The following is a 25044-nucleotide window of genomic DNA, read 5'->3' as shown; positions in this document are numbered from 1 at the left end:
CACCCCATATAGACTCCCTGATCACCCCCCTGTCATTGATTACCCCCCTGTCATTGATCACCCCCCTGTAAGGCTCCATTCAGACGTCCGTATGTGTTTTACGGATCCACGGATCCATGGATCGGATCCGCAAAACACATACGGACGTCTGAATGGAGCCTTACAGGGGGGTGATCACCCCATATAGACTCCCTGATCACCCCTCTGTCATTGATCACCCCCCTGTAAGGCTCCATTCAGACGTCCGTATGTGTTTTGCGGATCCGATCCATGGATCCGTGGATCCGCAAAACACATACGGACCTCTGAATGGAGCCTTACAGGGGGGTGATCACCCCATATAGACTGCCTGATCACCCCCCTGTCATTGATCACCCCCCTGTAAGGCTCCGTTCAGACGTCCGTATGTGTTTTGCGGATCCGATCCATGGATCCGTGGATCCGCAAAACACATACGGACCTCTGAATGGAGCCTTACAGGGGGGTGATCACCCCTTATAGACTCCCTGATCACCCCCCTGTCATTGATCACCCCCCTGTAAGGCTCCATTCAGTTGTCCGTATGTGTTTTGCGGATCCGATCCATGGATCCGCAAAACACTTACGGAACTCTGAATGGAGACTTACAGGGGGGTGATCAATGACAGGGTGGTGATCACCCCATATAGACTCCCTGATCATCCCCCTGTCATTGAGCACCCCCCTGTAAGGCTCCATTCAGTCATTTTTTTGGCACAAGTTAGCGTAAATTAATATTTTTTTATTTTTTGTTTTTTTTGTTTTTTCTTACAAAGTCTCATATTCCACTAACTTGTGACAAAAAATAAAATCTCACATGAACTCACCTCACCATACCCCTCACAGAATCCAAATGCGTAAAATTTTTTAGACATTTATATTCCAGACTTCTTCTCACGCTTTAGGGCCCCTAGAATGCCAGGGCAGTATAAATACCCCACATGTGACCCAATTTTGGAAAGAAGACACCTAAAGGTATTTTGTGAAGGGCATGGGGAGTTCATGTAAAAAAAAAATTTTTGTCACAAGTTAGCGGAAAGGGAGACTTTGTGAGAAAAAAAAAAAAAAAAAATCTATTTCCGCTAACTTGTGCCAAAAAAATAAATTTCTATGAACTCTCCATGCCCCTCATTGAATACCTTGGGGTGTCTTCTTTCCAAAATGGGGTCACATGTGGGGTATTTATACTGCCCTGGCATTTTAGGGGCCCTAAAGCGTGAGAAGAAGTCTGGGATCCAAATGTCTAAAAATGCCCTCCTAAAAGGAATTTGGGCCCCTTTGCACATCTAGGCTGCAAAAAAGTGTCACACATCTGGTATCGCCGTACTCAGGAGAAGTTGGGCAATGTGTTTTGGGGTGTCATTTTACATATACCCATGCTGGGTGAGATAAATATCTTGGTCAAATGCCAACTTTGTATAAAAACATGGGAAAAGTTGTCTTTTGCGAGATATTTCTCAGCATGGATATATGTAAAATGACACCCCAAAACACATTGCCCAACTTCTCCTGAGTACGGCGATACTACATGTGTGACACTTTTTTGCAGCCTAGGTGGGCAAAGGGGCCCAAATTCCATAGAGCACCTTTAGGATTTCACAGGGCATTTTTTACACATTTTGATTTCAAACTACTTCCCACACATTATGGCCCCTAAAATGCCAGGGCAGTATAACTACCTCACAAGTTACCCCATTTTGGAAAGAAGACACCCCAGGGTATTTTGTGATGGGCATAGTGAGTTCATGGAAGTTTTTATTTTTTGTCACAAGTTAGTGGAATATGAGACTTTGTATGAAAAAAATAAAAATAAAAAAAATCATCATTTTCCGCTAACTTTTAACAAAAAATAAAAAGTTATATGAACTCACTATGCCCATCAGCAAATACCTTAGGGTGTCTACTTTCCGAAATGGGGTTATTTGTGGGGTTTTTCTACTGTCTGGGCATTGTAGAACCTCAGGAAACATGACAGGTGCTCAGAAAGTCAGAGCTGCTTCAAAAAGCGGAAATTCACATTTTTGTACCATAGTTTGTAAACGCTGTAACTTTTACCCAAACTATTTTTTTTTTACCCAAACATTTTTTTTTTATCAAAGACATGTAGAACAATAAATTTAGAGAAAAATTTATATATGGATGTCATTTTTTTGCCAAAATTTCGTTAAATTTCGATTAATAACAAAAAAAGTAAAAATGTCAGCAGCAATGAAATACCACCAAATGATTAGTGAGAAGAAAAGGAGGTAAAATTCATTTGGGTGGTAAGTTGCATGACTGAGCAATAAAACGTGAAAATAGTGTAGTGCAGAATTGTAAAAAGTGGTCTGGTCATTAAGGGTGTTTAAGCTAGGGGAGCTGAGGTGGTTAAAGGGCCGACACCTTCAGATTTATACTTTTTAACATTTATATAATTGAAGAACATTTTTGGGTTAGTTTTACTCTCTTTGGCAATTAATCTCTCGGTCTCTAGTTTGGCCGCTTTTATTTGTTTTTTACATGTTCTATTTTTTTCCTTATAGTTTTTCAGTGCTTCCGTGATACCCTCCTGTTTTAGTGATTTATATGCTTTCGTTTTGTCATTTTTTGCTTTCTTTACAGTTCTATTTATCCACATTGGTTTCTTTTTGTTCCTTAACCTTTTATTCCCATACGGTATGTACCTCTCACAATGAGATTTTAGGATGTTTTTAAAGATATCCCATTTTGTGGCTATATTTTTATTTTTGAGGACTTTGTCCCAGTTAGTTAGGCCTATGGCCTCTCTTAGTTGGCTAAATTTAGCTTTTTTGAAGTTTGGTATTTTTGTTCCTCCCTTTAGAAACTCTCTTTTAAATAAATGATAATTGGAAGGCTATTATTTTATGGTCACTATTTCCCAGGTCTCCCCCAACCTGCACGTCTGTTGTTCTGTCAGGCCTATTGGTTAATACCAAGTCCAGTATGGCCGTCCCTCTAGTCGGGTCCTGAACCAGTTGGGAGAGGTAATTGTCTTTGGTTATTGCCAAGAACCTGTTTCCCTTATGAGATATACAAGTTTCAGTTTCCCAGTCTATATCTGGGTAGTTGAAGTCCCCCATAATAACCACCTCATTATGATTTGCCGCCTCGTCTATCTCGTTTAGTAGTAGATTTTCTGTGGACTCTGGTATATTAGGTGGTTTATAGTAAACTCCTATTAGTAATTTATTGTTGTTTTTAGCTCCATGTATCTCTACCCACAGTGACCCCACATGTTCATGTCCCTCACTTATATCTTCACGGAGTGTGGGCTTTAGACAAGACTTTACATAAAGGCAAACCCCTCCCCCTCTCCGGTTTTGACGATCCTTTCTAAACAGACTGTAACCTTGTACATTACCTGCCCAGTCATAGCTATCATCCAGCCATGTCTAAGTTATTCTCACCATGTCATAGTTCTATTCACACATCACTAATTCCAGCTCCCCAGTTTTATTAGTCAGGCTTCTGGCATTAGTACACCTACATTTGAGAGGTTTATGGATATTTTTTACCCTACACCTTTCCTTCTGAACTGTTCTAGTCCCTCCTTCCATTCCTCCCCCAGTCCCACTACATTGCCCCCGGTCTCTATCTGCCCTATCTTCCCCTCCTATAATGTAATTTCCCTCCCCCCAGTCCCTAGCTTAAACACTCCTCCAACCTTCTAGCCATCTTTCTCCCCAGCACAGCTGCCCCTTCCCCATTGAGGTGCAGCCCGTCCCTACGATAGAGCCTGTAGCCGATAGAAAAGTTGGCCCAGTTCTCCAGGAACCCAAACCCCTCCTTCCTACACAAGTTCTTGAGCCACTTGTTAATCTCCCGCTGCCTTTCTTGTGTGGCTCGTGGTACAGGCAGTATTTCGGAAAATACTACCTTTGAGGTCCTTGCCCTAAGCTTTTGACCTAAATCCCTGAAATCATTTTTAAGGACTCTCCACCTACCTCTAACTTTGTCATTGGTTCCGATATGGACCATGACCACTGGATCTTCTCCAGCCCCTCCCAGTATTCTGTCAACCCGATCCGCGATGTGTCGAACTCTAGCACCAGGAAGACAGCACACTGTTCGTCGATCATGGTCTTTGTGACAGATTTCCCTATCTGTTCCCCTAATAATGGAGTCTCCCCCTACCAGCACCTGTCTGGCCTGCCCTGCTCTCCTGGTCCCCTGCTTACTCTGAGTGGCAGAGGAAATGTCTGGCTGCAGCAGTGCCGTCCCTGGACTGACATCCCCCTCATCTGCCAAACGTGCAAACTTGTTGGGGTGTGTCAGATCAGGGCTAGCCTCTCTGGCACTCTTCCCTCTACACCACTTTCTAACTGTTACCCAGCTAGCTACCTCACTTTTTTCAGCCTCCTCTCTGTCACCCTCCCCCAGGCTCGGACTGGCCCACAGGGGTACAGGGGAATCCCCCGGTGGGCCCCTGAGCAAAGTGGGCCCCTAGTCTCCCACCCCCTGCACAAGTGGCATATAATACAGTAGACTTACTGGACTTCATACATATATTCAATGTACAGGACCTTAACCAGCCTATGTTCATATAAAAAACTTGTTAGATTACTTATTATATTTGAATGTATCTGTATGGTGGGCCCTAAATACACTTTACTGGTGGGCCCTAGGTACCCCAGTCCGACACTGCCCTCCCCCTAATCTACCCCAAAGAGTGCTTGCTCGGTGAGAAGCAAACTCTTTTGCAAATTGTCAATGCCTCTCAGTGTTGCAACTTGCCCGTTTAGAGACTCGATTTGCGATTCCACACGGGTAATTTGCTCACATCTTGATCAAAGATATACACCCTCAAACGGCAGTTCCAGGACTGCATACATCATGCAAGATGTGCACTGGACTGCGTTGTCAATTGTGCAACACATACTAAATGGGGATTACAACAGTAAAAAGGTAAAACAGTAAATATGATTTAGAATTAGACCCTGTCTGCTGTAGTTGAAGGACTACCTATAATTAAGCCAACAACATACAAGGAAATTATATCCAACCTTAGTTTCCAACTCCTTTTCTTAAACTCCTTTTTTTAACTCCACTTAATAAGAAGCCCACTTAGTAGAGCAAACCTCAGGAAGAGCAAGCTCAGGGAGAGTTCAGTGGTTCAATTTATAGCACCTGGTTGCCCAGGCCACTCCCCTTAATCAAGCCTTACTTAAAACTTTTAATTTTACTTGAAACTTTTATTTTTGGGGGGGGGGGGGAAACTTTATTTTTTCAATTTTTTTTTTACTTAATCTTTTGTCCCACTTTGGGACTTGAACTTTTGGGGGTCTGATCCTTTACAATGCATTCCAATACTTCTGTATTGGAATGCATTGGCTGTATGAGTAATACAGTGAGTATTACTCATACAGCTTCCGGCCTGTGAGATCCAGGGGGCTGGATCTCACAGGCTCGTCACCGGAAGGCAGCGCATATGCCTCAGGAAGGCATCGCGCTGCCTTCCATGCCATCGCGTCCCCCCCACAGCCCCACGGGGACCCGATGGCACCGCCGCCGCCCGCACAATAAAAAGCCGCAAACCCCAGGTCTGAATTGACCTGCGGTTTGCGGCAATCGCCGACATGGGGGGGTCACGGGACCCCCCCCCTCCGCGCATTTAGCTGAGATGCCTGCTCAATGATTTGAGCAGGCATCGGCTTCCGATCACCGCCCGCCGGTGATCGGAAATACACAGGGCATACAGGTACGCCCTGTGTCGTACCAGGACATAAGGGCGTACCTGTACGCCCTGTGTCCTGAAGAGGTTAAACAGGATGTATGGTGCAAGTAATGTCGCTGTCACCACCGCCTAATAAAAAATTACACTGAATGAATGTCACTGATATTTAGGATGCGCACACATTAAAACAGGAGGTATAGTGCAAGCAGGGGCGTCGTTAGGTCAAAAAATTCGGGGCTTGAGCCTCTGATGTTTTATCCAGTGCCCTGAATGTTATGCTGGTAGCATTTTTTTTTTATTTGGCTATTCCAGGGCCCTTTAATATTGATTGGACCTGGGCAACCCCACAGATCATCCCCCCACCCCCCTTGTACTTGTTCCGCTGATCCGCTACTTGCGGGCTGCGCGGGCATGAGTTCAGTCACTTCGGTGCGCAATCCCGTCCTGTGGTGCGTGATCCTGCGAGACCCGCCGCGGGAGGTCATGGGTCTAGCGGGATCACGCGCCGCAGGACGGGATTGTGCATCGAAGTGACTGAACTAATGCCCGCGCAGCTCGCAAGTGCCCAGGGTCTACTCCCATCAATATTAAAGGGCCCAAGCAAAGATTTCTGCAGTGGTGAGGAAATTAAACATAAGTACGTTGGCTTGTATGTTAATTCTTATTATGCAAATTTCAACACAGTGGGCTTGTGCCCTGCATGTTTTCAGACCCTAGAAACGCCCCTGAGCGCAAGTAATGTCTCTGTCACCACTGCCTAATAAAAAATTACACTGAATGAATGTCACTGATATATAGGATGCGCACACGTTAAACAGGAGGTATAGCGCAAGTAATGTCGCTGTCACCAGCGGCTAATAAAAAAATTACACTGAATTAATGTCACCGATATTTAGGATGGGCAAAAGTTATACAGGAGATGTAGCGCAGGTAATGTCGCTGCCACCAGCAGAAAAAAACTTAGACTGAATGTAACTGATATTTCGGATACGCAAACGTTATACAGGAGATGTAGCGCAGGTAATGTAACTATCCGCAGCGGACACCGTCTACAGAAAAAATACACTGGATGTCACAGATATTTTTAGGCTGCGCACATGTTACACAGGAGATTTAGCGCAGATAATGTCACTGTCACCAGCAGCGAATAAAATTACACTGAATGTCACTGATATTTCGGATGCGCTAAGGTTATACTGGAGATGTAGCGCAGTTAATGTCGCTGCCACCAGCAGCAAAAAAATTTGACTGAATGTCACTGATATTTCGGATACGCAAACATTATACAAGAGATGTAGCGCATGTAATGTAACTGTCCCCAGCGGCCACCGTCTATGGAAAAAGTACACTGGATGTCACAGATATTTTTAGGCTGCGCACACGTGAGACAGGAGATGTAGAGCAGATAATGTCACTGTCTGCAGCGGCCAAACAATTGCAAGCTATTTAGCGCAGGTTGTGCTAAAAATATATATTGCTGCCAGATACAACTATAGTCCTTAAAAGGACTTTTGGGTACCTTCAACTTAATGTTTCTTGTGGAGAGCCACACAGAATCACCCACTCTTAGGTCCGGACCATTCATACATTTCCTGTCAGCCACACGTCTATACTTGTTGCCCAAGTTATTTTTGAATTTTCCGCCATATAGATGACAATGATGACGAAAAACGTTCGTCCTCAGGGATACCAGAAGTATCAGAACCAGAAAATGTGCCAAATTGTGGGTGAAACCCATATGCCCCAAAAAATGGCGACTTACCAGTAGACTCCTGTCTACGATTGTTTATGGCAAACCCTGCAAAGACAAAACGAAGACCACTCCTCCTGGTTCTCAGAGACAAAACATCTAAAGTATGTCTCCAGACTCTGATTAGTGCGTTCCGTCTGTCCATTCATCTGAGGAGGAAAAGCCAAAGAAAAGGACAGTTGTACCCCCAGTCGAGTACAGAACCCCTTCCAGAATCTGGTAACAAACAGAATCCCATGATCCGAGACCACGTCAGAGTGAATGCCATGGAGTTTCAAAATGTTGTCAACAAACACTTGTGCAGGTGTTTTAGCATTAGGTAGGCCCGGCAACGCTATAAAGTGCACAATTTTACTAAAGCGATCAACTACCACCAGAATAACTGTCTTTCCTGAAGAATTAGGTAGATCAGTGATAAAATCCATGGATAAGCGAGTCCATGGTTTGGACCGGATGGGCAACGGAAGTAGAGATCCGGAATGCCAAGTATGTGTCACCTTAGCACGTGCACAGGTACTACAGGCTGACACATAGTCCTCAACACACTTACGCAACCCCGGCCACCAGAATCTACGAGAGATGAGGTCGGCAGTGGATCTACTCCCAGGGTGTCCCGTAAGAATCGTACAGTGATGTTCCTCAAACACCTTGTGACGTAATTCTGATGGCACAAACAGTTTCCCAGAGGGACAAGGATCCGGTGCGTCTTCCTTGGCCTCGAACATCTTCACCTCTAGGTCAGGGTAAGGAGCGGATATCATCACCCCTTCCGACAGTATAGGACTCTGGTTTTCAAAATCACCACCTCTAGGAAAACTACGTGACAAGGCATCTGCCTTGACGTTCTTAACCCCAGGACGATAGGTGACAATGAAATTGAATCTGGTGAAAAACAAAGACCATCTGTCTTGTCTCGGGTTCAGTCGTTTAGCCGACTCCAGGTAGACCAGGTTTTTGTGATCTGTGAACACCGTGTTCGGATGAATTGCCCCTTCCAACCAATGACACCACCATTCCTCAAAAGCCAACTTAATGGCCAGTAACTCTCTGTTACCCACATCATAATTTCTCTCTGTGGCAGAGTTTTTTTTAGAGAAAAAGGCACATGGACGCCATTTACCAGGTGACGGGCCCTGCGATAAAACTGCTCCTACCCCCAACTCGGACACATCCACTTCCACAATGAAAAGTTGTGATACATCCGGCTGCGCCAATATAGGGGCAGAAGAGAAGCATTCCTTAACCGCAGAAAAGGTTTGCAACGCCAAATCAGACCACACTGAGACATCTGTCCCTTTCTTAGTCATGTCAGTAGTAAAGGGCTTTACTGTTGTCAAATAATTCTGAATACATTTTTGGTAATAGTTGGTGAACCCCAAAAACCGCATAAGAGCCTTTAGATTTTAGGGTTGATCCCAGTCCAATACAGCACAGACTTTCCCTGGATCCATTCAAAAACCTGAAGATGACAGCAGGCAGCCCAAAAACTGCACCTCGTGTACAGCAAAAACACACTTCTCTAATTTTGCATACAATTTATTGTCCTTTAGGATCTGTAACACCTGTCTAACGTGATCCTGCACAACAACAAACCTCCCCACCAGGTGATGAAAAATGTAATTCACAAAATGCTGGAAAACCGCAGGAGCATTGGTCAACCCAAAAGGCATGACCAGGTTCTCAAAGTGCCCCTCAGGAGTATTAAAACCCGTCTTCCATTCATCCCCTTCCTTGATCCTAACCAGATTATATGCTCCTCTTAAATCCAATTTTAAGAACACCTTGGCACCAATAATCTGGTTAAACAAATCGGGAATCAAAGGAAGAGGGTAAGGATCACAGACAGTAATCCGATTGAGTTCACGGAAATCCAGACATGGCCAAAGACCTCCGTCCTTTTTATTAACAAAAAAGAACCCTGCTGCCACTGGAGACTTGGAAGGTCTTATGTTTCCTTTAGCCAAAATCTTGGCAATATACTCTCTCATGGCCAGTCTTTCAGGTCCAGAAAGGTTATACAACCTAGATTTTGCCAACTTAGCTTCGGGAATAAGATTGATAGAACAATCATATTCCCGATGCGGAGGTACAAATCCTGGCATCCACTCTCAGAAAACATGTTGGCAAAATCAGATATAAAAGAAGGCAATGTCTTAGTTGTTAAAACAGAAAAATATGTATTCAGACAATTGTCAATGCAATAATCACCCCAATCCAGAATCTGTCTAGCTTGCCAATCGATGGTTGGATTGTGCTTGCTTAACCACGTTAAACCCAGAACCACCGATGCAGGGAGACCCTCCAACACAAAACACAAGATAAATTCTTGCTGAAAGTCACCCACTCTTAATCTGATATCATGCACCACTTGAGATAAACACTTCTGAGCTAGAGGTGGAGAATCAATAGCAAAAACGGAAATGTTTTTTTCTAATGCAGTCAGTGACAACCCGTGCATATGGACGAACTGAGCATCAATCAGGTTCACCCCGGTTGCCCTGTCAATAAACACCTCAATCCCCACAGTTTTTGACTCTAGCACCACCTCAGCAGCCAGGAGAAATCGGGTACTACCAGTAAAAGACAAATGCACATTTTCTGACTCTCCACTCACCCCTCCAAGAGTCAGATAGGAATAAAAAGTCCCTCTTGTTTCTTTTTGAATGCATGGGCATACTCTGAAAAAATGTCCCTTTTGTCCGCAGACAAAACACACTTCCTTCCCATTACCAGTATGCTTAAAAGGGGATTCATGAGTAGCCCCCCCTAATTGCAAGGATTCGTCCCCAGACATAAACCTAGGCACCCCTGCCGATCAGCTGTTTGAAGAGTAAGCAGCGCTCATATGAGAGCTGCCTTCTCTGTTCTGTTTACCCGCTCGCCGCAAAAAGTGCAGTGTAATTACAAGTATGGTGTCCCCATTAACGCGACAGCTCTGCTTATTCAAGTGCATAGGAAGGAGCCGTCCCATAGAAGTGAATGGGGATGCCATACTTGTAATTACACCTGCTCACCACTGCAATTTCTGCATCATATGAGCATGAGCACTGCTTTCTCTTTAAACAGCTGATCGGCGGGGGTGTTGGGTGCCTGACCCTCGCTGATCCGATATTGATGACCTACTGTATCCTGAGGAAACGTCAAAATTTTTGGTGAATAAACCAGCATAAACTGAAGACTGGCGAGTGCTGAAGTTTTATTTTTGATTTATTCTGGATGATTTGGGGATGCTAGAGACTGGTATCCAACACTGCGGGCACCACCACCATAGAGACTTTTTTATGTAGATTCGGAAGTGCTGCTACTTTTTTCTTTTTTTAACTATCCTGAGGATAAGTCATCAATAGTAAAAAGAGGACCACCCCTTTAAGTTCTGTCTCATCACACCGCTAATCCCTTCTCCATCTGCCTTCTAAGCCCCACTCTCAGTTTAGCAGTGCAGCCTGGGCACTTTTGCTACTGCTTTAAAAGTCAAAAAGTGCCACTCCCCCATTGGGCTGCACAGGCAGTATGTCCACCCCTGGTTTAGTTTTTTTATCTTCTTCAGTCAACTGCTTGTCGCCATTAGTGGGCCCCCTGATCTCTGGGGCCCCAGCCACTTGCTTGGTTTGCATGATGTTAAAGTCCACCCTTGCTACCATGACACCTTTCAATTATGTTGAGACTCACCTAGAAAATAGGTTGTAACTTACCTTTATGGCTCTTTTCACAACACATTTAAGCCTAAAGCCATCCAAGTGTAGTGTACGTCGAAGTTTAAAGTGGCAGCAAACTTTAAATTGACACAAAGAGGAACAGTCACCTCTCCCAACATGTCTGTTTTAGTAATTACTTGCATTCCTCATGTAATAATTCTGGAGCATCTATTCTTGTGACTGTATGATGTGCCATTCCTTCATTATTCCTTCTAGAAGTTATGAATGAATTACTAGCATTCTGCAGTGAAGGTCCAGCTGAGTGTTACCAGTTGGGGGGTGTGTCTCTGACATTGGCAGCACTGATTGGATAGTTTCAGACTGTGCAGGGACACATCATGAACTGGTAACGGCCATCTGGACCTTGAACTTTGTTAAATAATATGTGATATAATATTAATTGGTATTTAATATAAAGGATGTATTACACTACACACTGACACCATCTATAGTAATACACTTGTCAATGGGACGTCTGTATGAGGACGTCAACACCTAGATTTGAAGTCTACCTTATATGACAATGTATAAGCCATACATTAGTAAAGACACACCTGTATCTATGGTATAAATGATTGACAGGGACAGACAAGGGGGTCATCTTCTCACTGTCACGTCTGTTGGGGGTTATTGTTGCTGAAGCAGATGAATACACATGGAACCTGAGAAGTTCCTACCCTTTAACAATGATAATTTAAGGACATTCATATTCACTCATGGACAATAGATTAAAACTTCCTAAACTATCTTTGTAAGTAATCAACTTTTATGAAGACTGAAAAAGATCACGTTATTAATTTTTTATATAACTCTTGTTAAATCCTAAGGGTATTCTTTACTCCAAATAATTAGTCATGGGCGAACATCTGCCGGGACGGTTCGCGAACGCGATTGCGCGAACGCGATCAAATGTTTGCAAACCGCAAGTTCGCCGGCGGGTCCCGTTCATTTTAATGGCAATCGAACCTGAAAAACCTTCAGCTCATATTTGCAGCCAAGAAATAATTACTAGAAGTGCACAAATAGTCCCACAACATGGACAGTGACATACCAGATGTATTATTCGAATTTGCGATCTCCATTCATTTTTTTTTTCAATGCGGAATATCGGCAATTCAATTTTCACGTACGCGCATGCGCAAATGCACTATACAGTACCGAAATGCACTATAAAGAAAGTATATTGGTATATTACCCCCCGCTTCAATCAGTTTTTTATGGGGGCGACTGGTATATCACACCAGTAGAAATTATTTGTTCCAATAACGCTTGTCCCTCTATATACCTGCTGTATAGCAGAACCACACACAACTGCCGCAAAATACAAATGCACTATAATATAGAAAGTATATTATAACATTGTTCACGGAAGGCAATCCATTAGAATATACATAAAGATAAAACGTAACCTTTAATAATGTTACTATGAGGGTCCATTCTCACGTCTGTAAGTGTTTTGCGGATCCGCAAAACACGGACACCGGCAATGTGCATTCCGCAATTTGCGGACCACACATCGCCGGCACTATAAAATAAAATGCCTAATCTTGTCTGCAAATGCGGACAAGAATAGGACATGTTCTATTTTTTGGCGGAAACGGAAGCCCGGATGCAGAAGTGCGGATCCGCAAATGCGGATGCGGACAGCACATTCCGGCCTCATTGAAAATAAATGGGTCTGCACCCGTTCCGCAAAATAAGGGAACGGATGCGGACCCATTTTGCAGACGTGTGAATGGAAAAGATATCCCTCAAAATGAAAATAAATTAAATTATTAAAGTTAAGCAAAAAGCATAGATGTGGTAGGCAATAACAAGTGCTCGGCGGCAGTAAATTAGGTGCTCGGTGGCACCAAATCAGAAACCATATGTCTTACCACAATCCGGGGGGTTCCAGTGCACATCAATGAATCCCGGAGGGAAAGCAAAAAACATCCATCCCTGGGCTAGATGATGATGTGGTATTGAAGGACAGGGTGGGCAAAGAACTGTCCCTGATATTGCCTTACAGGGGGGTGCTATTCTGGCCCTGATAGCCTAACCACAGACCACCCGCCCTGATAAGAGTGAACTCGTCCGGAACCTTACCCTATATAAAAATGGCCCTAGTAAGCCCCTAGCCCCTAGGCCCCTGACTTCCAGGTGATCACTATATAGATCTATGTGTTTTTGACTCATTATAAAAGTATATTATAAGTATATTGCACCCCTCTGTGTATCACACCTATCGATTCGATAGCACACCTATACCAGTCCTTAAAAAGACTTTTGTGGCCCTATTAGCTAGTGTTTGGTGTCCCTAACAGCCTGTCCCTGCTCCACACAGCAACCTCTCCCTACACTGGCAAAACACTGTATGTACAATGGCGGCCAGATCAGGTTTATTTATAACGTAGGCGGTATGTCCATTTGCTGAAACGTCTCAATTGGCTGTCCTGTACCACATGATGGATGTGTCATGGGTCAAAGTTCTTCACAATGTAAAAGAATATGGTGGGTGCGAATATCTCCATATGTTCGCATGTTTGGCGAATCGCGAAACGACCGCTGGGCGAACCGCAAGGCCATCTCTACAAATAATGCATACACTATATTTGGAGAGGATTACCAAATCAGTTTGATATTTTTCATACATAAATATATTACATTTGGTGATATATTACAATTGGCGAGCTAGTGCGATACTGATATATATTCAAGCTTGAGGAGGGGGAAGAGGAGGGGGAAGAGTGATCTCAAAAAGAATTATCAAGCTTTAATAAGTCGGAGAATCTAAAAAAAATCTTCTGAAGCCCAGCCTTGAATATACTGAGGTTGTGAGTATGGAAATAATACATTCTATTGCTGATAAGAGAAGCTTACAATTTAAGTTTATGCCTAGTAAACAGTATGATCTGCAGACAATATGGTTTAGTTTATATGCAGACTGTGAGAATATAAATATTTTCCATATGGAGAAGGTCTTTCACAGATTAGTGTCAGATAATTGTACTGGTGAAGTTCCAACCACAGATGCTGTGATCTGTGAAGATGCAACAACTGAGGGTGAAATTGGCAATGAAGTAGAGGAAAGTAAGAATAATGAGGATTTGAGAACTCAGCAGAATGAGATGAAACATGTATGTAAGATCTCTGCTGAAGGTAACCTTAATCGTATAAAAGAGGAAGGGTCAATACAACAAGAGAAGACATTGCAGATCTCTGCTGAAGGTGACATTGTGTCAGTAGACAATGACAAGTCTATACACCAGCAAACATTGCATATTAATGAAGCCAGCTTACAATTAAAGTTGCAGAAGCAATTAATGAAAATATGCAAAGAAATCCCCACATATGATGCAAATCTCCATGTGTGCAGGAATTCTGAGATTTTTGAGAGCCATGCAGAGATAGATTTGAATTATCAAATGAACAAAGGAATCGATTATTTAGATTGTGGCTTCCTGTGAATTTTTCTAGGAGTCTAGCAATGAAGCGGGCTGATAAGGATGAATGGATTTTTCATAATAATGTTCAAAGATTAAAAGAGCTGATTTGGTGCACTAGAAGTGACAGCATGCCCACATATAAAATTCTAAAAGAATTACAAATTGGCAGAAAGGAATCCACATTTGGATTTATGTTCATGTTTGAACGACAAAGCGGTTATTGAGAATGCCAAACTTTTACATATCATCCACATGTTTGTCAGAAAGTTAAATTTTTTAGAACTTTCTATATTAGTGTTGGCATCAGAGAAACCATCATTATTTCAGGCTACGAAGTTTCTGGGCATTATGAGGCAGCAAATAAAGCAGAACATGTCTCCATCACATATCAGAAATATAGACAGAATCCGGCCTAAGAAGACTCAAATATCCTATACATGTAAAAAAAGAAAAGATAGTTTTTATGAGGAACATAGAAAGTTACATGTAATGTTTAGACCCTATCATATGATAAAATCAGTCACACACACAAATCCACAGACACCAATTATCACTGAACATAACTCTCAGTGTCAACCATCTACAAATAGACTGACTCCAGAGCAGGATCCACAGAGGGAAAAAGATCCGATTTCTGAGGTAGATACCATTCTAGAGGTCAAAAGTAAAGACTTTCAAAACCAGAGGGGTTTTAAATGTGATCCTGTCATTATTGATGCAAAATTTAAGAAAATGCAGTCAATGGATTTCTTAAATGAATTAAGAGATTTTGACATTTCTAAACCAGTCACATTGAGCAGGATATTCCGGGACCTCATCAATAGAGAAGTTATGAGAAGAGGGTTAAGTATTGGCTAGAAATAAGTCTATTGAGGACAGACATATTGGTAATGGTTTTGGCCTGGATAAGGATAAGATTTAGTTTTTCCCATTAAAGTTAGCTAAATAAAGTTCTGATTAATTATAAGACAATGTATGGCATAAATATTATATGGTATACATAAGTACATACAGAGGAATGTAATACTTATTGTAAGATTAGCACATTGTAGGAAAAACATGTATTTAAAGAATGACTCCATCCTCTCTTTTCTCTTTTTGTACAAGAACATGTAGAGGTTGATTATATTTATATATCCTATAATTATAGAAGTAACAGGATCCTATTCTCTATTTTGTCTTGAATCTAAAGACGTTCTCTCTATATTGCAGGAGGTCAGAGAATAGAAGAATAAGATTTTTGTATATCCTTTATACAGATAATATTGCTGGGAAATATGATTGTTGTATTTAATGTTATTTTCTATTTTTATATTTAAAAAAATATTCATAGCATTATTCATAACTACAGTTGAGCGGACACCTGGATGTTCAGTTTCGACGGGTTCGGCCGAACTTCACAAAAATGGTTGAGTTCGGAACCCGAACTTGACCCCGAACCCCATTGAAGTCAATGGGGACCCAAACTTTTGAGCACAAAAATGGCTGTAAAAATGTAATAGAGAGGGCTGCAAATGGCATCAAAATGTGGTTAAGAGCATGGCAAGTGCTCTGCAAACAAATGTGGATAAGGAAATAACTTTAAATAACAAAATACGTAAAAATAAAAAATAATAATCTTGATCTAGGAGGACGAGGTCCATAGGGAGTAGGAGGTTGAGGAGGCGGTGGATGTGGTGGTGTAGGTGGAAGCGGCGATGAAGGAGGAGAAGGTAGCTTACACTGCTTTTTGGTTTTAATTTTTTAATTTTTTTTTTTAATTAGGGTACACCCCAAAACATTGGGAAATATAACCTGTGATAACCCCCTCCAGTCATGCTAAACACACATTCAGACAATACACTGGCTGCAGGGCAGGCCAGCACCTCCAAGGTGCAAAGGGCAAGCTCAGGCCATGTGCCCAATTTGGAGACCCAGAAGTTGCAGGGGGCAGACCCATCAGTCAGTTCATGTAGGCGTGTGCAAACATACTGCTCCACCAAATTGGTGAAATGCTGCCTCCTGCTAAGACGTTCCATATCAGCTGGTTGTGCTGGTTGATGTGGCATCCTGACAAAGCTTTTACATATTTCGGCCATGCTAACCCTGCCTTCTGAGGTGCTGGCGGTGCCCCAGCTGCGTTGGCGACCTCTTCCTCCTCCTCTGCCTTCGCCTTGTGCTTCCACTGTGCCCCCACTGTCAGGTGGGAATGCTATCAGCAGCGTATCTACCAGCGTGAGTGAATTAAGGACGGTATGTTGTTCTTGTAACAGGGATCCAGCAGCGTGGCCACCCAGTAATCAGCACAAGTTAGAATGTGGGCAACTCAGTGGTTGTTGCGGAGACACTGCAGCATGTAATTGCTCATGTGTGCCAGGCTGCCCAGAGGAAACTAAAAGCTGTCCTCTGTGGGAGGTGTATCGTCTGTGTCCTCTGTATCCCTCCAGCCACGCACCAGTGATGGCCATGAGCTGGTCTGGGTACCACCCTACTGTGAACATGGTTCCTCCTCCTCCATCTCCTCATCCTCCACCTCGTCATCCTCCAGAACTGTGCCCTGGCTGGACAATTGTGTACCTGGCGTTTGTGGGTGCAGGAACCCACCCTCGGAGCCACTTGTGAATGACTGGCCGGAAACCCCATGAAATGATCCCTCTTCCCCATCCTCTTCCATCATCACCAATTCGCCAGCAGCGTTTTTTGAAGGAGGCATAGAAGTGGGATAGTAACGCTGAGAACGGTGTTATCGGCACTGGCCATGTTGGTGGAGTACTCGAAACAGCGCAACAAGGAACACAGGTCTCGCATGGAGGCCCAGTCATTGGTGGTGAAGTGGTGCTGTTCCGCAGAGCGACTCACCCTTGCGTGCTGCAGCTGAAACTCCACTATCGCCTGCTGCTGCTCGCACAGTCTGGCCAGCATGTGCAAGGTGGAGTTCCACCTTGTTGGCATGTCACATATGAGGCGGTGAGCGGGAAGGCCGAAGTTACGCTGCAGCGCTGACAGGGGAGCAGCAGCAGGGTGAGAACGCCGAAAGTTTGCACAGACGGCCCGCACTTTACGCAGCAACTCTGACATATTGGGGTAATTTTTAAGGAATCTCTGCACCACTAAATTCAGCACATGCCTTAGGCAAGGGACGTGCATCAAACAGGCTAGTCCCAGAGCTGCTACGAGATTTCGGCCATTATTGCACACCACCAGGCCGAGCTTGAGGCTGACTGGCACCAACCACTCATCGGTCTGTTGTTCAAGGCCCGTCCACAGCTCCTGCACGGTGTAGGGTTTGTCCCCCAAACAGATAAGTTTTTAAACTGCCTGCTGTCGTTTACCCCTGGCTGTGCTGAAGTTGGTGGGGAAGGTGTTATGCTGACCGGATGAGGAGCCGGTAGAGGATGAAGAAGCAGAGTAGGAGGAGGAAGCAACTGGAGACAAAGAGAAATGTCCTGCAATCCTCGGTGGTGGAAGGACATGCGGCAAACTGCTATCCGCCTCAGGCCCAGCCGCCACTGCAATTACCCAGTGTGCTGTTATGGAGATATAACGTCCCTGACCGTGCTTACTGGTCCACGTATCCATAGTGAGGTGCACCTTGCCATAGATGGCGTTGCGCAGTGCACACCTGATTTTGTCCCCCACTTGGTTGTGCAGGGAAGGGATGGCAAGCCTGGAAAAATAGTGGCGGCTGGGCACGACGTACTGTGGGACAGCCACCACCACAAGGCTTTGAAAGCTCTCTGTCTCTACCAGACGGAATGACAGCATTTCAAACTCCAGTGATTTTGAAATGCTGGCATTCAGGGCCAGGGATCGCGGGTGGGTAGGGGGGTACTTCCTCTTCCGCTCCAGTGTTTAGGAGATGAAGAGCTAAATGCTTCCGTGGGACATTGTGGAGATGCTTGGTGACCCAGATGGTGGTGTTGCTGGCAGATCCTCTGTTTGCAGGGTGGCAGGTGGCACTGTCACTCCAGAGGTGGATGAAGAGGCAGAGACTGCAGCAGAAGAGGAAGCAGGAGGAGCCAGAGACCTTTCTTGGTTTTTGAGGTGTCTACTCCACTGCAGCTCGTGCTTTGCACTTAGATGCCTGTTCATGCAGGTTGTGCTGAGGTTGAGAACGCTTATGCCTCGCTTCAGGCTCTGATTGCACAAACCACTCGTGTCTTGTCGTCAGCACATTGTCTGAAGAACTAGAGAGGATATTGCCAAAAAAGGGTGTTTTTTTATAACCAGATTATTAGTGTAGTATTTCAAGCTTGGATTTGAATGTCACAAAAGCACATATGCTGTGCTGGTGCACTGAGCTTGCATAAAATGGCTGCCGCCGCCCACCTAACTAACAGACGGATAAAAGTTATTTTTCTCTGTCACTGGGCTCAGGGTAGCGTAAAAAGATTGTGCACTGCACCCACACAACAAAATCTAGATAGATCGCTGTGTTCAATTGGAGTTCTGATTAAAGATTCTTTCCTATTCTCTCCCTCACAGCAACAGCATCCTATCCCTACACTGAGCACAGCAGAGTGACGTGCAGCGCTACGTGACTCCAGCTTACATAGAGGCTGGGTCACATGCTGCTCTGGCCAATCACAGCCATGCCATTAGTAGGCATGGCTGTGATGGCTTCTAAGGGCACACAGTTAAACGCTTGTTGGTTGGCTGCTCTGCAGCCTTTCAAAAAGCGCCACTGAACCCGAACCCAAACTTTTACTGAAATGTTCGGGTTCGGGTCCGGGGTCCAAAAATTTACAGTCCGGGTTCGCTCAACCCTATTCATAAATATTTTATTCACATTACTAAATAAATAACTTTTATAGTTGCATGGCATGTCTAGTAATTAAACTGTTAAACTATGTAATAATTTTTGACTAACAAGAATAATACTAAATGTAAGAGAATAAAGAGATTGAACTTACATTGTGCATGAAGCATAGTTTTTCTTGTGCTCAGCCATGGTGAGGAAAAGCATGTGGTCAGTTGATGGACAGTAGCAAATGATGACATTTGAGATCTTTTGTCTAAGAATAGGTTAATGGTATGGAAAGGCCAAAATTCTAGAAATTCAAGGATCTTAAGTTTATGCAAAATACTAAATTGATTGTTTATGTGTGGTCCACAAATGAAGTATTTCAGGTTTATAACTGAAATTTATTTTATAATGCCCATTACAAAATATACATACGTATGGGTTCTATTACATAATTTTATTAATTGAAGTTAATTGGCTTTATGAGCATGTGATGATGTAAGAGTGATGTGAGCAGCTGCTGTGTTATGTGAGTATGTGCCATGGGAGTATGTATGAATGCTATTCTAAGGCCGAGCATACAATATTTGAGTTACAAATGAATAAACAATTAGTGGTTAAAAGAGGTCATATTACTTATAATGACATCTCAGATATATTGTAGGTTTATATAACATATTTCATTATTTTGGAATAATGAAGCAGGTCTAAGAGCTGTAAAAGCACAACTGGAAAGGAACAAAGAAATGAAGATACAGCAAGCAGAATTTATTTTAGAGGGGATACAACAAATTTTACAGCATAACTATTTTTATTTTGAGGGAAGTTTTTATTTGCAGATTAGAGGAACCGCCATGGGCACCAGGTTTGCCCCCAGTTATGCGAACCTGTTTCTAGCACAATGGGAACAGGGAGCTATGGATCCGCATAGAGGGGGCGACCTGGTGCTCTGGCGGCGATATATAGATGACGTCATTGTAATTTGGAAAGGAGACCAAAAAAGTCATATCTGAACTAAACAAGAATAACCTAAATTCGGTCTTCATTCAAAGTACTAACAATGCAGAGACCGAATTCTTAGACTTGTCAATTACAAAAATAGGTGAAAAATACGTTTGTAAGACCTATCAAAAACCCTCTGCTAGGAATGCATTCATTTTACACTCAAGCTGCCACTTGCCAAATTGGCTATTGAATGTGCCCTTCGGACAGTTCCGTAGGTTAAAACTGAACTGTACCGAGGGGGAGCAATTCGAAGTGGAAGCCATGCGCTTGAGAGATAAATTCCTGGCAAAAAAATACCCTAGTGGAATACTAGAGGGAGTATTAGAAAGAGTAAGAAGGCTACCGAGGAGTTCGCTATTGACAGTAAAAACAGCACAGAAGAAAGAAATAGATTCCCAATTTAGGATAATTCTTCCCTACACAACACAAAGGAGGCAAGTAGAAGAGATAGTCAAACATCATTGGCACCACCTACTGCAGGACAAAGTTATAGGTAGAATAATGCCACCAAAACCACAAATAACATACATGAAAGCACCCAATTTGGGGATTAAAGTGGCCCCTTCTATTAAGATGAATCAAACTAAAACATCAGGCCTTGGTGGGTGGATGAACTTAAAGGGTTTTTTCAAATGTGGACAGTGCATCTGCTGCAAAATAACGAAAACTCCAAGAAACACAAGGAAGGTTCTCTCTACCCAAAATTCTTTTACATGGGAGATAGAACACTTTCTTACTGCACTTTCTTACCTCGTCCAATGCCCGTGTTCAAGACAATATATCGGGCGAACAAAAAGAGCTTTGAGAGTGAGAATATCCGAACATATTTCTAACATTAGGAAAGGATATTTAAAACACTCACTCTCAAAGCACTTTAAAGAGGCCCATGGTCAAGATCCCACAGGACTGACATTTTTGGCCCTGGAGAAGATTCATAAGCATTGGAGAGGGGAATCACATTGAGCGGATGTCAAGAGCAGAATCCAGACAAATCTATGATTTTGGAAGTATGATGCCAGCTGGTCTTAATGCAGAACTAGAGATCTTTGGCTTCTTGTGAGTTAGGGCGGTGTGCCTTTCATCCAATGGGGGATCACATGTCTGGCCGTGTATTGGTGCTGTGACCCCCTTCCTTGCTGACAGGCCCCCTTCCCCATATCTACCCATATGATACTGGACCAGTCTGAAAAGATAGAGTCTCAAAGGGGGATAGTGTGATTACAATGATGATTACGCTGTGTTTTAGTCCTATGAATTGGCCCCTTGCACCGATACAGACCTCAGAAGTTAATATCATTTCCTTTTTATATATATGTATGGTGATTCTAGACAATTTTCCCATTTTTTATATATTTTTTTTATATTTTTTTATATTTTTATATTTATTAATGGAAAGCAACCCGACAACAATCTTTCCTTTATTGTCTGCATTTATCATAATACTACGATGAAAATATAGAAAAAACGCATGTGTTGTATAAAAAACGCATGAAAAACGCAATAATACCGCAATGTGCGCAATACATACTCCAGTCCGTAATTAAAGTTTGTAATGGACCTGTGGTGATATAAAAGGATGTGCCGTCACAGCAGGGATTTAGCCACTGAGGAAGGGGAGTGAAGTCCCCGAAACGCGTCTGGCGTTATATCCCTGCTCCGATTACAAATCCGGATATGATTGAGATCATTTAAACCATCTTTCAAATTTGGAGCGCTCCATTTTTTTCTCTCTTTTCTGTGAGTACAATCGTATTCGAATACCGGAACAGAAATACCAAGTCCCGCAATATCTCTGGGAGAGCACGTGACATACACCAGAGAGCGAGGACGCCGGAATCGACTGCAGTTGCGTGGTGTGGAAAGCTGGAGAACGAGAGTGCCGGACATTTGGACACACCGGTAAGCGATATCTCTCCAAAGCATTGACCACCAGACGCTACTGAGATATTGTGAAAGAAGTACTTGACCCCATAAGGTCCGGACCGCAACATATTGTGGACAGTGAGATCCGAATAAACAGACCTTACGATAGGATTGACTATCCGGATGCATATTACTTTTATTTAAAGGGACACTGTCACAGATTTGCACATCATACAAGCGGAACATTGGGACTGTATTAAGATGATAAGACAGACCGTCTAACATACAGAAGATCCCTTGTCTGACCTACAGGGCTTATACATCAGTGGATTGCTTATCTTATATTTAATATTTTTTAGGGGGATTTTATATGTGACAATTTTTGTGGAAATTGTGATGTTTTAATTTGATGTGATATAATTCTTGCTATTTTATGGTAAATAAATGCTGTTGTTGTGACCCACATAGTGAGTGCCAGTCGCTCTTTTACATATTTCATTATTTGTGTAGACAATTATATATCTAACATTCATACTGGAAATGAGATAAAGGAAATTTGTCTAAATTGTGTTAAGAATATGGATAATATTGAGGGCTTATAATAACAATGTGACACATATGTCCAAGAAGACACTTGATTCTAGTGTTATAGGTTAAAGTTTATATAACATTGTAAGTTATATTAAGTTAAATATTTGATGATCCAGTATATAGAATCATACAGATCCACAGGTAAATGCTTCAATATAATTTACATATGTTTCATGGTAATATTTTTATGGGATTTACTTTATATAGGATTGTTTTATTTTGGTTTTCAAAAGTGGTTTTAATTATTTATAGTGATGATTTATTATTGATACTACACATACATACACAACTATATCCTCATATACAGGAAGATATGATATATTTTATACATGCTAGTAATATATTGGTCTTAATATGAATGAATATTATGTATATATATATATATATATATATATATATACACACACTGTTCAAAAAAATAAAGGGAACACAAAAATAACACATCGTAGATCTGAATTAATTAAATATTCTTCTGAAATACTTTGTTCTTTACATAGTTGAATGTGCTGACAACAAAATCACACAAAAAAAAAAAATGGAAATCAAAATTTTCAACCCATGGAGGTCTGGATTTGAAGTCACACTCAAAATTAAAGTGGAAAAACACATTACAGGATGATCCAACTTTGATGAAATGTCCTTAAAACAAGTCAAAATGAGGCGCAGTAGTGTGTGTGGCCTCCACGTGCCTGTATGACCTCCCTACAACGCCTGTGCATGCTCCTGATGAGGTGGCGGACGGTCTCCTGAGAGATCTCCTCCCAGACCTGGACTAAAGCATCTGCCAACTCCTGGACAGTCTGTGGTGCAACGTCACGTTGGTGGATAGAGCGAGACATGATGTTCCAGATGTGCTCAATTGGATTCAGATCGGGGGAACGGGCGGGCCAGTCCATAGCATCAATGCCTTCGTCTTGCAGGAACTGCTGACACACTCCAGCCACATGAGGTCTAGCATTGTCTTGCATTAAGAGGAACCCAGGCCCAACCGCACCAGCATATGGTCTCACAAGGGGTCTGAGGATCTCATCTCGGTACCTAATGGCAGTCAGGCTACCTCTGGCGAGCACATGGAGGGCTGTGCGGCCCTCCAAAGAAATACCACCCCACACCATTACTGACCCGATGCCAAACCGGTCATGCTGGAGGATGTTGCAGGCAGCAGAACGTTCTCCACTGCGTCTCCAGACTCTGTCACGTCTGTCACATGTGCTCAGTGTGAACCTGCTTTCATCTGTGAAGAGCACAAGGCGCCAGTGGCGAATTTGCCAATCTTGGTGTTCTCTGGCAAATGCCAAACGTCCTGCACGGTGTTGGGCTGTAAGCACAACCCCCACCTGTGGACGTCGGGCCCTCATATCACCCTCATGGAGTCTGTTTCTGACCGTTTGAGCAGACACATGCACATTTGTGGCCTGCTAGAGGTCATTTTGCAGGGCTCTGGCAGTGCTCCTCCTGTTCCTCCTTGCACAAAGGCGGAGGTAGCGGTCCTGCTGCTGTGTTGTTGCCCTCCTACGGCCTCCTCCACATCTCCTGATGTACTGGCCTGCCTCCTGGTAGCGCCTCCATGCTCTGGACACTACGCTGACAGACACAGCAAACCTTCTTGCCACAGCTCGCATTGATGTGCCATCCTGGATAAGCTGCACTACCTGAGCCACTTGTGTGGGTTGTAGACTCTGTCTCATGCTACCACTAGAGTGAAAGCACCGCCAGCATTCAAAAGTGACCAAAACATCAGCCAGGAAACATAGGAACTGAGAAGTGGTCTGTGGTCACCACCTGCAGAACCACTCCTTTATTGGGGGTGTCTTGCTAATTGCCTATAATTTCCACCTGTTGTCTATCCCATTTGCACAACAGCATATGAAATTGATTGTCACTCAGTGTTGCTTCCTAAGTGGACAGTTTGATTTCACAGAAGTGTGATTGACTTGGAGTTACATTGTGTTGTTTAAGTGTTCCCTTTATTATTTTGAGCAGTGTGTATATATATATATATATATATATATAGTGGGGATTCGCTCTAGTAGACCGGGTATGCGGATGCAGTACCAGTAAATCAAACTTCCGTGTTTATTCACACATAAGGCAAAAACAAAACGTCACTTTGCAGTCTTGGTGTTAGTTCACACACAATGGAAAGTCCACATATCAAAAATCACCTTGTTGGCAGTTCTACCTCCAGCAGTCCATAGCAGGCTTTTAGGGGGCCTGTTTCCCCTAAACACAAGTCTCAGCCCTCCAGCACAGCACAAGCCTCAGGTCCCAGCACACACACACCTTGCTACTGAGCC

The sequence above is a fragment of the Bufo bufo genome, chromosome 4 (genome assembly GCF_905171765.1).
Source record: "Bufo bufo chromosome 4, aBufBuf1.1, whole genome shotgun sequence".
NCBI classification, from domain to species: domain Eukaryota; kingdom Metazoa; phylum Chordata; class Amphibia; order Anura; family Bufonidae; genus Bufo; species Bufo bufo.
This window is presented reverse-complemented; position numbering follows the sequence as displayed.